The sequence below is a fragment of the Eutrema salsugineum genome, unplaced genomic scaffold (assembly GCF_000478725.1).
Source record: "Eutrema salsugineum unplaced genomic scaffold, Eutsalg1_0 scaffold_3, whole genome shotgun sequence".
In the NCBI taxonomy this organism is placed as follows: Eukaryota; Viridiplantae; Streptophyta; class Magnoliopsida; order Brassicales; family Brassicaceae; genus Eutrema; species Eutrema salsugineum.
Genome location: NW_006256756.1, coordinates 2,957,157 through 2,968,580, shown reverse-complemented (window position 1 = coordinate 2,968,580; position 11,424 = coordinate 2,957,157).

Genomic DNA, 11,424 nt, shown 5'->3' with positions numbered 1-11,424 from the left:
CACATAATTGATTTATATATTTGAGTGTTCATAAGCCTCTTCAATGTTAAGTTGTATTTGCATTATTATTTTGACATTTTCTAAACTATTCATAATCTAATCTAGAGATAATAGTTCTTTTATGTCAATCTCATGCAATGCTTTAGATTGTTCTCGGTGAAAATTGTGAAAATTATTTTAATTGCATACCATAATGCTTATGTATCTTGGCTAACAAAAAAAAAATTACCAAGCACAATAATTGTAAAATTGTACTAATGAAATAAAAAATTAAATCAAAAATTACATTCTTATAAAATATTCCGCGCTTAGCGGATATTCACCTAGTGTGACACAATACATGCTCAAGACATTATATATATTCGATTTTTTTTTTAACTTTATGCATAAATTGATTGATAGAAGTGCATACATATATATATAATGTGGAATAAAATATATAGATACATATTTATTAAACTCTTGTTAATTGTTATAGTTTCATATTCATATGTGCTTACCTTTGAAATCATAGCAAATTATTAGGGTGTGTTATCGAGTTACCCGAATTAAAGGTAAGCATTCATAATTATATTCATAACAATAATTTAAATAGTTGAAGGTTTATTTTAATTTCTTGCAAAGTGTAATTTGAAAATTACATGGTGAAAAAAAATATGCAGGGAAGGAAGCGATTAGAGGGAAAGCCATTGTGTGTGCTCGTTGAGTATCGATAATGTCATTATTGTAGAAAATTAGTCGGTTAGTTTATGTTTTAAATTCTTAAAATATGCGATAAACGGGCGAAGATTATACATACCTTTATAATTTAGATCTCGCAAGACAACTAGTATTCTATCTATGTATGAGAATCTCCCATGGGAATTCAATATATGGGCTTGGTTCGTAACTAAATAAAATTAATTAATAGTTCTATTTTAGTAATGTCAGGAATATTGGAGATTAAAAAGTCCAAGGTACACTTCAAAAAAAAAAGGTCCAAGGTGAAAGCAAATGATTAATGAAACAGAATCGTAAGATTTGATATTTACTGTATAGTGAAGGGATATTTTTTTTTAACACATCTAATTTTTTTCCCCACAACATAAGAAACCTATGTGAGATACTAACAATAAAAGTAATAGCCAAAGATGGAAAGTAGATATATAGTCATAATTGTAATTATTCTGCATCCTAATTTCACTACTCTGTTCGTGTATAAAGCCATATAAATCTTCTATAATGAAATCATAACTTTAAACACTTATATGGTATCAGAGCATATACGCTCCTAAAACCTAAAAACACCTTTTTTTCTTTATTTATTTTTTCCAACCGCCACCATGAGCACATCCACAAATGAAATTCCACTATCCACCGAAGCCATTTCTGTTAACACCAATACCGTTCTTAACATTAACATGTCGAACGTCACAAAACTTACCAGTACCAACTACCTCATGTGGACCCTGCAAGTCAATGCTCTCCTTGATGGACATAGTCTTGCGGTCATCTCGATGGCACCACCGCTGCTCCATCTGCCACTGTGACAGTTGGCACCACCGTCTCTCCAAATCCAGACTTTGTCAAATGGAGCCGCCAAGATAAGCTCATCTATAGCGCTTTTCTTGGTGCCATTTCTCAGCCCCTTCAACCCATTGTATCGCGCACCACCTCTGTTGCTGAGATCTGGAAGAAGCTCTCTGCAACATATACAAATCCCAGCCGTGGTCACCTTAATCGACAAAAGGCTCAAGTTCGCAACTTCTCCAAAGCAACTAAAACCATTGATGAGTATATGCAAGGTATGCTTACTCGTATGGATCATGTTGCCTTGCTTGACAAACCATTTGATCTTGAAGATCAGATCGAGTTCATTCTTACGGGACTTCCAGATGACTATAAGACAGTCATCGACCAGATCGAGGGCAAAGATACACCACCATCGATCAGCGACGTTCATGAACGGCTTCTTCATCATGAAGCCAAACTCATTGCTGCATCAGAGGCTGTGAGCACGTCTCCCTTCCCTGTCTCTGCAAATGATGTTCAACAACGCACCAGCCACACCAACAAAGGCTCCGGCAACAACACCAACAACAACCGCTACAACAACAACCGTCGTTCAGACAGCCAATCCTCAACCTGGCAAACACAACCATACCAATTTCGTAATGATTCTCGTCTCCCTAAACCGTACATGGGCAAATGTCAATTTTGCAACACCCAGGGACATAGTGCCCGTCGTTGCCCTCAGATTCAGTCCCTTCAGTCAGCTTCCAATCCCATGCCGCCGAGTCCATTTCGACCATGGCAACCCCGACCAAATCTGGCTGTTAACTCCCCGTATGCTTCAAATCTTGTTGCTGGCTCACCTTATGCAAATAATTGGGTTGTCGACTCTGGAGCAACCCATCACATAACATCGGACCTTAACAACCTCTCTCTCCACCAAGCTTACAATGGATGCGATGATGTTCTGCTTGCCGATGGCACCAATCTCTCCATCTCTCACACGGGTTCCACATCTCTTCCTTCCCTTACTGGTCCATTTCATTTAGACAAATGATGTCAAGAAGAATCTTATTTCGGTATACTGACTTTGTAACACTAACAATGTCTCTGTTGAATTCTTCCCTGCATCCTTTCAGGTGAAGGATCTCAGTACGGGGGTCCCGTTGCTCCAAGGCAGAACTAAATATCAACTTTACGAGTGGCCGGTTTCAAGCTCTCAAGCTGTTGCATTGCTGTCGGCTTCAGGTCCAAAAAAAGTCTCCACTCATGGCATTCCCGCTTAGGTCATCCAGCCTCATCTATTTTACACAAGATTGTTTCTGATTTTCAATTCCCATTTCCTCAACTCCACCCAAACATTTGTCTTGCACTGATTGCCTTATTAATAAAAGCCAAAAGCTTCCTTTCACCCACTCATCCATTGTTTCGTACCATCTTCTTTAATATGTTTACACTGATGTGTGGACATCCCCACTCCTATCTATCGACAACTACAAATATTATGTTGTCCTTATTGACCATTTTACTCGCTATACATGGTTTTACCCACTCAAAAGAAAATCAGACGTCAAACATACCTTCATAGCCTTTAAATTCCTTGTCAAAAATCGCTTTCACACTCGCATTGGCACACTTTTCTCCGACAATGGAGGTGAGTTTATTGCCCTGCGATCATACCTATCTGAGCATGGCATATCCACCTGACTTCTCCTCCACATACACCCGAATATAACGGGTTAGCTGAACGAAAACACCGTCATACCGTCGAAACTGGGCTCACTCTTATGTCAGTTGCTTCAATGCCGAAGACTTATTGGCCTTATACATTTGCTGCCTCGGTCTACCTGATTAATCGTATGCCCACTCCAGTTCTATCGATGCTCACGATGTACCAGAAACTATTTCTGCAAAAGCCCAATTACGAGAAATTGAGGATTTTTGGGTGCCTATGTTTCCCGTGGTTGCGACCATACTCCACTCACAAACTTGATGATCGTTCTCTGAGGTGTGTATTTGATGTGGTGTTGTCGTGTGTGTCGAGGATTGTCAAGTTTTATCCTAAATGAAATCAATAGCCGCAAGTGCACAGCTGATCGATTGTAGTACTTAGGGATCGAATCCACAGGGAAGGAGGATCTTTTCCTGCAAAAGCCTTTGAAAGAATATAAACTAAGGAAGTCTAGAACCAAACGGTTTTGTGGGGGGTTTTGGTGGTGTGTTTAAAATGTAAAAACGAAATCTAAAACGAAACTACGGGAATTAAATGGCCTAATAACTAAACTTAACGAAAATGAATAAAAATGAGAAAAACGGATATTCTAATTGCTTAAATGAAAATCTACTAAAAAGGAATGAGAATATTGAACTAAAGCTTGAAATAAAAACGGTGTGAATCTATAAGGAAAGAGGCGTTGGGCTTCAGGGAAGTTTTCTCAGGGGTACGAACGATTCAAAACATTGCTAAAGAGTAAATTTGATAAGATCTTAGCTTAACCTTTTCGAACTGGAGTCACGGACGTATGAATACGCCACTGTCGTGATCATAGACAACTATCTCTCTCAACCCTGACCAGTAGGTTTCCACTCTGGCCCTGGAAGAGAAGAGATGCATTATGTTTAAGACTCGTCAGCATTCACAAATCGCCCATAGATAGGTTTCCACTCCTATGTTTGTTTTGCTCTCCTAAACTAGATCTGACACCGGATGAACACTTTCATGTCACCAAGCATCTGGATCAGATTGTAGTTCATGACGCTACTCTCATGCAGTAAAAACGAATTCAGAAGAAAAAGTTTTAAGATTCGGCTCAAAAGCTCATGGAATCCTCATCGAACATATAGATCCCCATCGAAAATCCCTTAATCCCAACAATAAAACTACTCAGACATGATGAACGAAATCAAAAACATAATATTAATAAGTAGAATAGAAACCGAATTTGAATAAGGAAGAACAAGGGTTCAAGAGAACAAATCTCTCTCTCCCTAAAAGCTAAAGCAAAAACAATAAACATATGAAGTAATGATTCGGTTCTCTCTTTTTAGGGCTCATAAAACATGTATTTATAGTGCTCAAGACATCTCTGGACGACACTTAGAGTTTCTCCAAATGAGGGAATCATTGTGGGCTTCAGAAATGGGCTTTTGGGCTCGGAGTTGGCTTTCCGCGGTCGGGAGGGCTGTGACCGCGGGAAATGGATGGTTTGCCACGGTCGGGATGCTTTTGACCGCGGGAAATGGCCGGTTGGCCGCGGGTGGAATTGCTTGCCGGCTGGTTTACGGGACATCTTGCTCTTCGCGTATCTTTTGATTGAACCGTTGGATGGCCAAGCTGTAAAGTGTGCTGGAAAGCTGATACTTCCATCTTTAAGTTCTCCAAATTTGAGCTGGATCAGACGGTGAGAAGGCCTTCAATCAGGGGTGAACTTCTGACGGTTTGACTCTGAGCTGAAATCTGGTTTTCTATCCATTTTGTTAATCTTTTCCCTAAGTTACCTGAAAAGAGTCTTGGAACTACAAATACTAGAAAAACGTAATAAAAGTACTTAAAAGAAATTAAAAACATAGAAAAAATATTTCAAAACGATCCATAAAAGTGGTCAAAATACGGTGTTATCAACTTCCCCAGACTTAAACCTTTGTTTGTCCTCAAACAAAACAAAAGCCTAAACTGGTTAAGTGTAAACAAAAATAGGGAATGCACAAATCTCATAGACATGAACTCCTAAACTAGGACCAAAGATAGTGCATCAATCCACAACTTAGTCTAGAAAATTCTCACCAATGCACAAGAGATACTAGTCCACTTTTTCCGTCATGCAAAACTTAAACAATCTAAATCTTGATTCTAGTCAACTAGCTCTCTACATTCATTAAGTTCAATAGTGAGTTCTCATTAAAGACATCATCCAGGGTAGACGGCGTTTGGCATTAAAGGGCTGTTTAAGTGGTGGAGTTAAAGTGTTTCGGGTTACCTGAAGATCTGGAAGATACAAGATAATATGCAAAACCGCAAGAGAGATAAGGACCTGTTGATGACCACAGTTTTCAGTTATTTCTTCTTGCCAAATGTTGTTGAATAATCCTTTCTCCTTTGTTGTAAACAGTTGTTCCCCCAGACTTAGATTCTTTCCGGGAATCAGAAAACAATCTCCAAAACTCCATAAAATCAAACTCCAGTTGCCTTGGGACTTAAAATTCGACCTCTCTAGACTCTCTAAGGCTTTTATTTCTTTTTTTTCGGATTTTTTTTCGGATTTTTTTTTTTTTGAACGGAAATGCCTTTTAGAGAGAGAGACTAGAGGACGAGATTGTACCAAAATTTGAGATTTTTCTAAGGCAAACTGAGCTTCCTCTTGTGTTGAATCTTTCCGGGAACTCTTCCGGCAAATCGCAGGTCTCTGTCCTTGGTGACTGAAAACTGCGTCGTTCCTCTTTCTCTCCAACATTTTTGCACGTATCTGCATATAAGACAATAGAAAACAAGAGTGCATGTGGTTTGAAAGAAGATTGGTTAAGGTGAGGAACTAGCTAAAGATGAACTAGCCATTCAGGATCAACAGAGAGTGGTAAAAGGATAAAGGAGTCCTGAATGTATGATTCATTTCCCTGGTCTGATGCTTCAATGAGAAAATTAAGTCCAAATTAAGTCCAAATAAAACAGAGCTAGTGTATCCCTTCATCTAAATCGAAATCATTCAAATTCCTCTGGGTACTTCGTTTTAAATATGCTTAGCTACCGTCTAGTCTAGTCCTAAATCATGAATGAGCATGTCACTAGGAACAGTCTAAAAGCACATAGTCAACTATCATTTATTCATGTTCACCATTCCCTTTAAAACGTATTTTGTTTTGAAAACCGATTTTGAAAAACTTTAAGGAAAATGCAAAAAGTGTAGATAATGCAAGACTCATGAAAGAAAATTGGTTAGAAAGGGATGAAATCCTCCCCCAGACTTAAATCACACTGTCTTCAGTGTGAAACAAGTCGAGATTGGATGAGAAAAATGCATAGAGAATCGAATTGGTAAGGACAAAGAGAACTTACCTGGATTCGGGATGCTGGTGGAGGTGAACCGGATTCATTCGAAGAGGTTTAGGAAGGTGATTAGGTGGTGGTGAAGGTGGTGGAGGGTGATGAATGAGGTGGAGTGGTGATTAGTGAGGTGAAATGGGGTGAAGTGGGTGGTTTAGGGTCGAGTTTGATGTCAACGACCAAGTGCCGCGGTCAGGGGCCACGTGACCGCGGCAACCAAGTGCTTGGCCGCGGTCAGAATCACGCGACCGCGGTCGATGAGTCGTTTCCCGCGGTCAGAACATCTGCGACCGCGGGGGCTTCTATCGCGGCCTCTTCCTGCTTCTCCTTGGTTCCTGCTGGGCCGAGCAGTCAAGTACCATCCTTCTTTTTGGTTTTTTTCTGGTTTTTTTATTTTTTTGGCTTTTTTGTTTATAAGAAACACCTGAAACTAAGAAAAAGAAAAATATCAAAAGAAAAAGAAAGAAAAATCCTAAAGAAAACAATACCTAAATGGGTTGCCTCCCATTAAGCGCTTTTGTTTTAAGTCGTTTAGCTCGACTTTTGGTGTTGGACGTTGCTTAGTATGATGAAGAAGACCTTGTCCTGAGACAAGTCTTTTTCGACATCTCCTTTCTTTCCTTTGTATATCCCTTATAACGCCATTCCCAATTGGAAATTTTGTCTTCAGGTTCGAGATGGTAGGCTCCTCCAGGATCAAAAATCAGTCTTGGAACTTCTTTGAGGTATGAGTCTTCAACACCACTTGTGACAGGAGAACGTCTTAGATGCTTGTATGATGAGGTGAATAAGGTATCTCTCACTTCATGACATTGAACCATGTTGCAAGATACCAGGACATGTGATTCTTTATGATCTGAAGTGGTGGAGATGGTTAAGCATCCAAGGTGAGGACAGATTGCTTGGAGAGGTGTCGCCTTGGCTTGAACTGTTGGAAAATTTGTAAAAAGAGCATTGGCCGCTGGTGGAAGTGTCGCGACCGCGGTGAAAGGTGGTTTGGCCGCTGGTAGCGCACACGCGACCGCGGGGAAAGGTGGTTTGGCCGCTGGTAGCGCACACGCGACCGCGGTGCCGAATGTCCTAGGAAAGATGTTCAGATCCTCTTGCTTCTTGTCTCCAATTCTTTTTCCTTGTGGAGAGTCTTCGGAAAAGAGTCTTGAGAGCCATTTAAACTCCACTCTTGCTTCAATTAAGTCTGCATCACCTCTTATATGAGCATTGGTTAAAGGTGTGCATAGGAAAATACCTTTGTTTGTCAAACTTGTAAATCCAGCATTTTCTTTGGGTGCTATTCTTTCTAGAACGTATCCAACATCCTTTGTAGTTCCTCCAGGGTCAAATATTGGATCATCTACGCCCCCTATTGTCAGACAATGAGAGTTCCTTGTAGTAATCACCGGGTATGGGGTTTTCTTGTTGATCTTCAGGAAACTCATATGTTGATGCAGGTAGTTGATGAGTGTTCCAACAGATGCTAAGAACGAAATACCAAGTAGCAAGGGTTTTGTTGCATTGTTTCTCATCTCCATAGCATGGGAACCAGTAGAAACAAGACAACCTTTCCCTGTATTCTCTGCAATGGTCTTTGGTATGAGATTCACATCAGGTCCAGATTCACAAAGAGAATCATGAAATTTTACTTCCTTGATTGAGAATGGGGCATCAAACTTCTCGGAATCATTCGTCTTAGAAAGCGCCTCCAATGATGGTTTTGATGTCACCATTAGTGTCTTATCTTCCACGTGGTCTATCTTACATTCAAGGTGGTGAGGAGCTGAAGGAGAAAAAGGCTTTGGTTCATCAAGAGGAAGGGACTTATGATCTTGTTTGTCGTCTCCAAAACACTTGAATGAATCGGTAGAGACGAGATCGTCACTAGGGATGGAAAGAGGTTCTCCTTTTTCTTGATGGGTGGCTTCCATGACGTGATGATCCAAAGGAATTTCATTTGATGGCCTCTTTCTAACAAACTTGATGGAGGATTCTCCATCTACTTCACAAGATACCCTATACCCATCATCCATAGATTCATTGAGCTCCTGAAGCATATCATCAATCTCGGTTTGGGAGACAGACGACATATCTTCATCAAAGAGAGGATCATGGATATCTCCGTGGGCATTGTAAGTTGACAAGGTCTCCCAGCAGAATCCTTGTTCCTCTAAACCTTCGCGAATTGATTTGTAGTGGCTGCGAAGTCCTCTTTTGTGGTGGTTCGGAATTGAATTCTGATCCATTGAGGAGAGATCACGAATGTATTGTGCTTCTCGGCGTTGAGTGGCTCGAGGAGTGTTGTAAAAACCTCCCTCATAGTAGTAATTTCGTTTCATATGATCCATATCTTCTGAAATGGAAACAAAATAACCGAAAAATGGAAATATGCAGAAAATAGGGTTCTATAGTCGATTTACCAACCTTTCTTGGGGTTTTGCGGAAAAGAAAACGCGTGCCTTCCCCGGCAACGGTGCCAAAAACTTGATGTGGTGTTGTCGTGTGTGTCGAGGGTTGTCAAGTTTTACCCTAAATGAAATCAATAGCCGCAAGTGCACAGCTGATCGATTGTAGTACTTAGGGATCGAATCCACAGGGAAGGAGGATCTTTTCCTGCAAAAGCCTTTGAAAAAAATATAAACTAAGGAAGTCTAGAACCAAACGGTTTTGTAGGGGTTTTGGTGGTGTGTTTAAAATGTAAAAACGAAATCTAAAAAGAAACTACGGGAATTAAATGGCCTAATAACTAAACTTAACGAAAATGAATAAAAATGAGAAAAACGGATATTCTAATTGCTTAAATGAAAATCTACTAAAAGGAATGAAAATATTGAACTAAAGCTTGAAATAAAAACGGTGTAAATCTATAGGAAAGAAGGCGTTGGGGTTCAGGGAAGTTTTCTCAGGGGTACGAACGATTCAAAACATTGCTAGAGAGTAAATTTGATAAGATCTTAGCTTAAACTTTTCGAACTGGAGTCACGGACGTATGAATACGCCACTGTCGTGATCATAGACAACTATCTCTCTCAACCCTGACCAGTAGGTTTCCACTCTGGCCCTGGAAGAGAAGAGATGCATTATGTTTAAGACTCGTCAGCATTCACAAATCGCCCATAGGTAGGTTTCCACTCCTATGTTTGTTTTGCTCTCCCAAACTAGATCTGACACCGGATGAACACTTTCGTGTCACCAAGCATCTGGATCAGATTGTAGTTCATGACGCTACTCTCATGCAGTAAAAACGAATTCAGAAGAAAAAGTTCTAAGATTCGGCTCAAAAGCTCATGGAATCCTCATCGAACATATAGATCCCCATCGAAAATCCCTTAATCCCAACAATAAAACTACTCAGACATGATGAACAAAATCAAAAAAATAGTATTAATAAGTAGAATAGAAACCGAAATTGAAAAAGGAAGAACTAGGGTTCAAGAGAACAAATCTCTCTCTCCCTAAAAGCTAAAGCAAAAACAATAAAAATATGAAGTAATGATTCGGTTCTCTCTTTTTAGGGCTCCTAAAACATGTATTTATAGTGCTCAAGACATCTCTGGACGACACTTAGGGTTTCTCCAAATGCGGGAATCATTGTGGGCTTCAGAAATGGGCTTTTGGGCTCGGAGTTGGCTTGCCGCGGTCGGGAGGGCTGTGACCGCGGGAAATGGATGGTTTGCCGCGGTCGGGATGCTTCTGACTGCGGGAAATGGCCTGTTGGCCGCGGGTGGAATTGCTTGCCGGCTGGTTTACGGGACATCTTGCTCTTCGCGTATCTTTTGATTGAAACGTTGGATTGCCAAGCTGTAAAGTGTGCTGGAAAGCTGATACTTCCATATTTAAGTTCTCCAAATTTGAGCTGGATCAGACGGTGAGAAGGCCTTCAATCAGGGGTGAACTTCTGACGGTTTGACTCTGAGCTGAAATCTGGTTTGCTATCCATTTTGTTAAGCTTTTCCCTAAGTTACCTGAAAAGAGTCTTGGAACTACAAATATTAGAAAAACGTAATAAAAGTACTTAAAAGCAATTAAAAACATAGAAAAAGTATTTCAAAACGATCCATAAAAGTGGTCAAAATACGGTGTTATCAGTATTTCTAGGCTACTCGATGAACCAAAACGCATACTTTTATCTTCATATACCCACGGGAAGAATTTATACATCCAGACATGTGCGATTCGAAGAAACGATCTTCTCCTTTCAGACTACCACGAATTCGAAGATTGTCGACGAACGTGGTGACTCTGATCTTTCAACTCCACAGACTGTCACAGCAGTTCCCCTGTAGCTTCCGATGCCGGTCACTCCCACTGGACACCGGCACTTGGACCTTCACTGTAGTCATCCACCGTCTCCGACATCGTCTGCGCCACCACCTTCTGATACACATGTATTACCCTCATCTTCTTCACTTCTCTCTAAGCCCACTGCTCACAATCATAATGGGCCTTCACCAATGGCCCAGCTGAACCCATCTTCCTCTGAGTCCACTGCTCAACCTCAAAATGAGTTGCAGTCCACAACTCATCCCTCGCTACATACAAATCAACCCCATCCCAACCAAACCAGTTCCATCGATACCACTACGCACCTTCAGACCCAAACATCGTCCCAAATCACCACACACTCTCAACCACTGAACCAAAATACCCACAAAATGACAACCAGGGCCAAAAATAACATTCAGAAACCAAAACAAAAATTGTCTCTTACTGTTGCAGGTCCACATTCATCACTCGCCGAACCCAGAACAATCACACAAGCTCTTAAAGATGAACATTGGCGCAGAGCAGCATCTGCAGAGTTTGATGCGCACATTGTCAACCACACTTGGGATCTTGTTCCCTCTCAGCCAGGGCAGAATTTGGTGGGCTGTCGCTGGGTCTTACCACGAAGTTCACTCGAA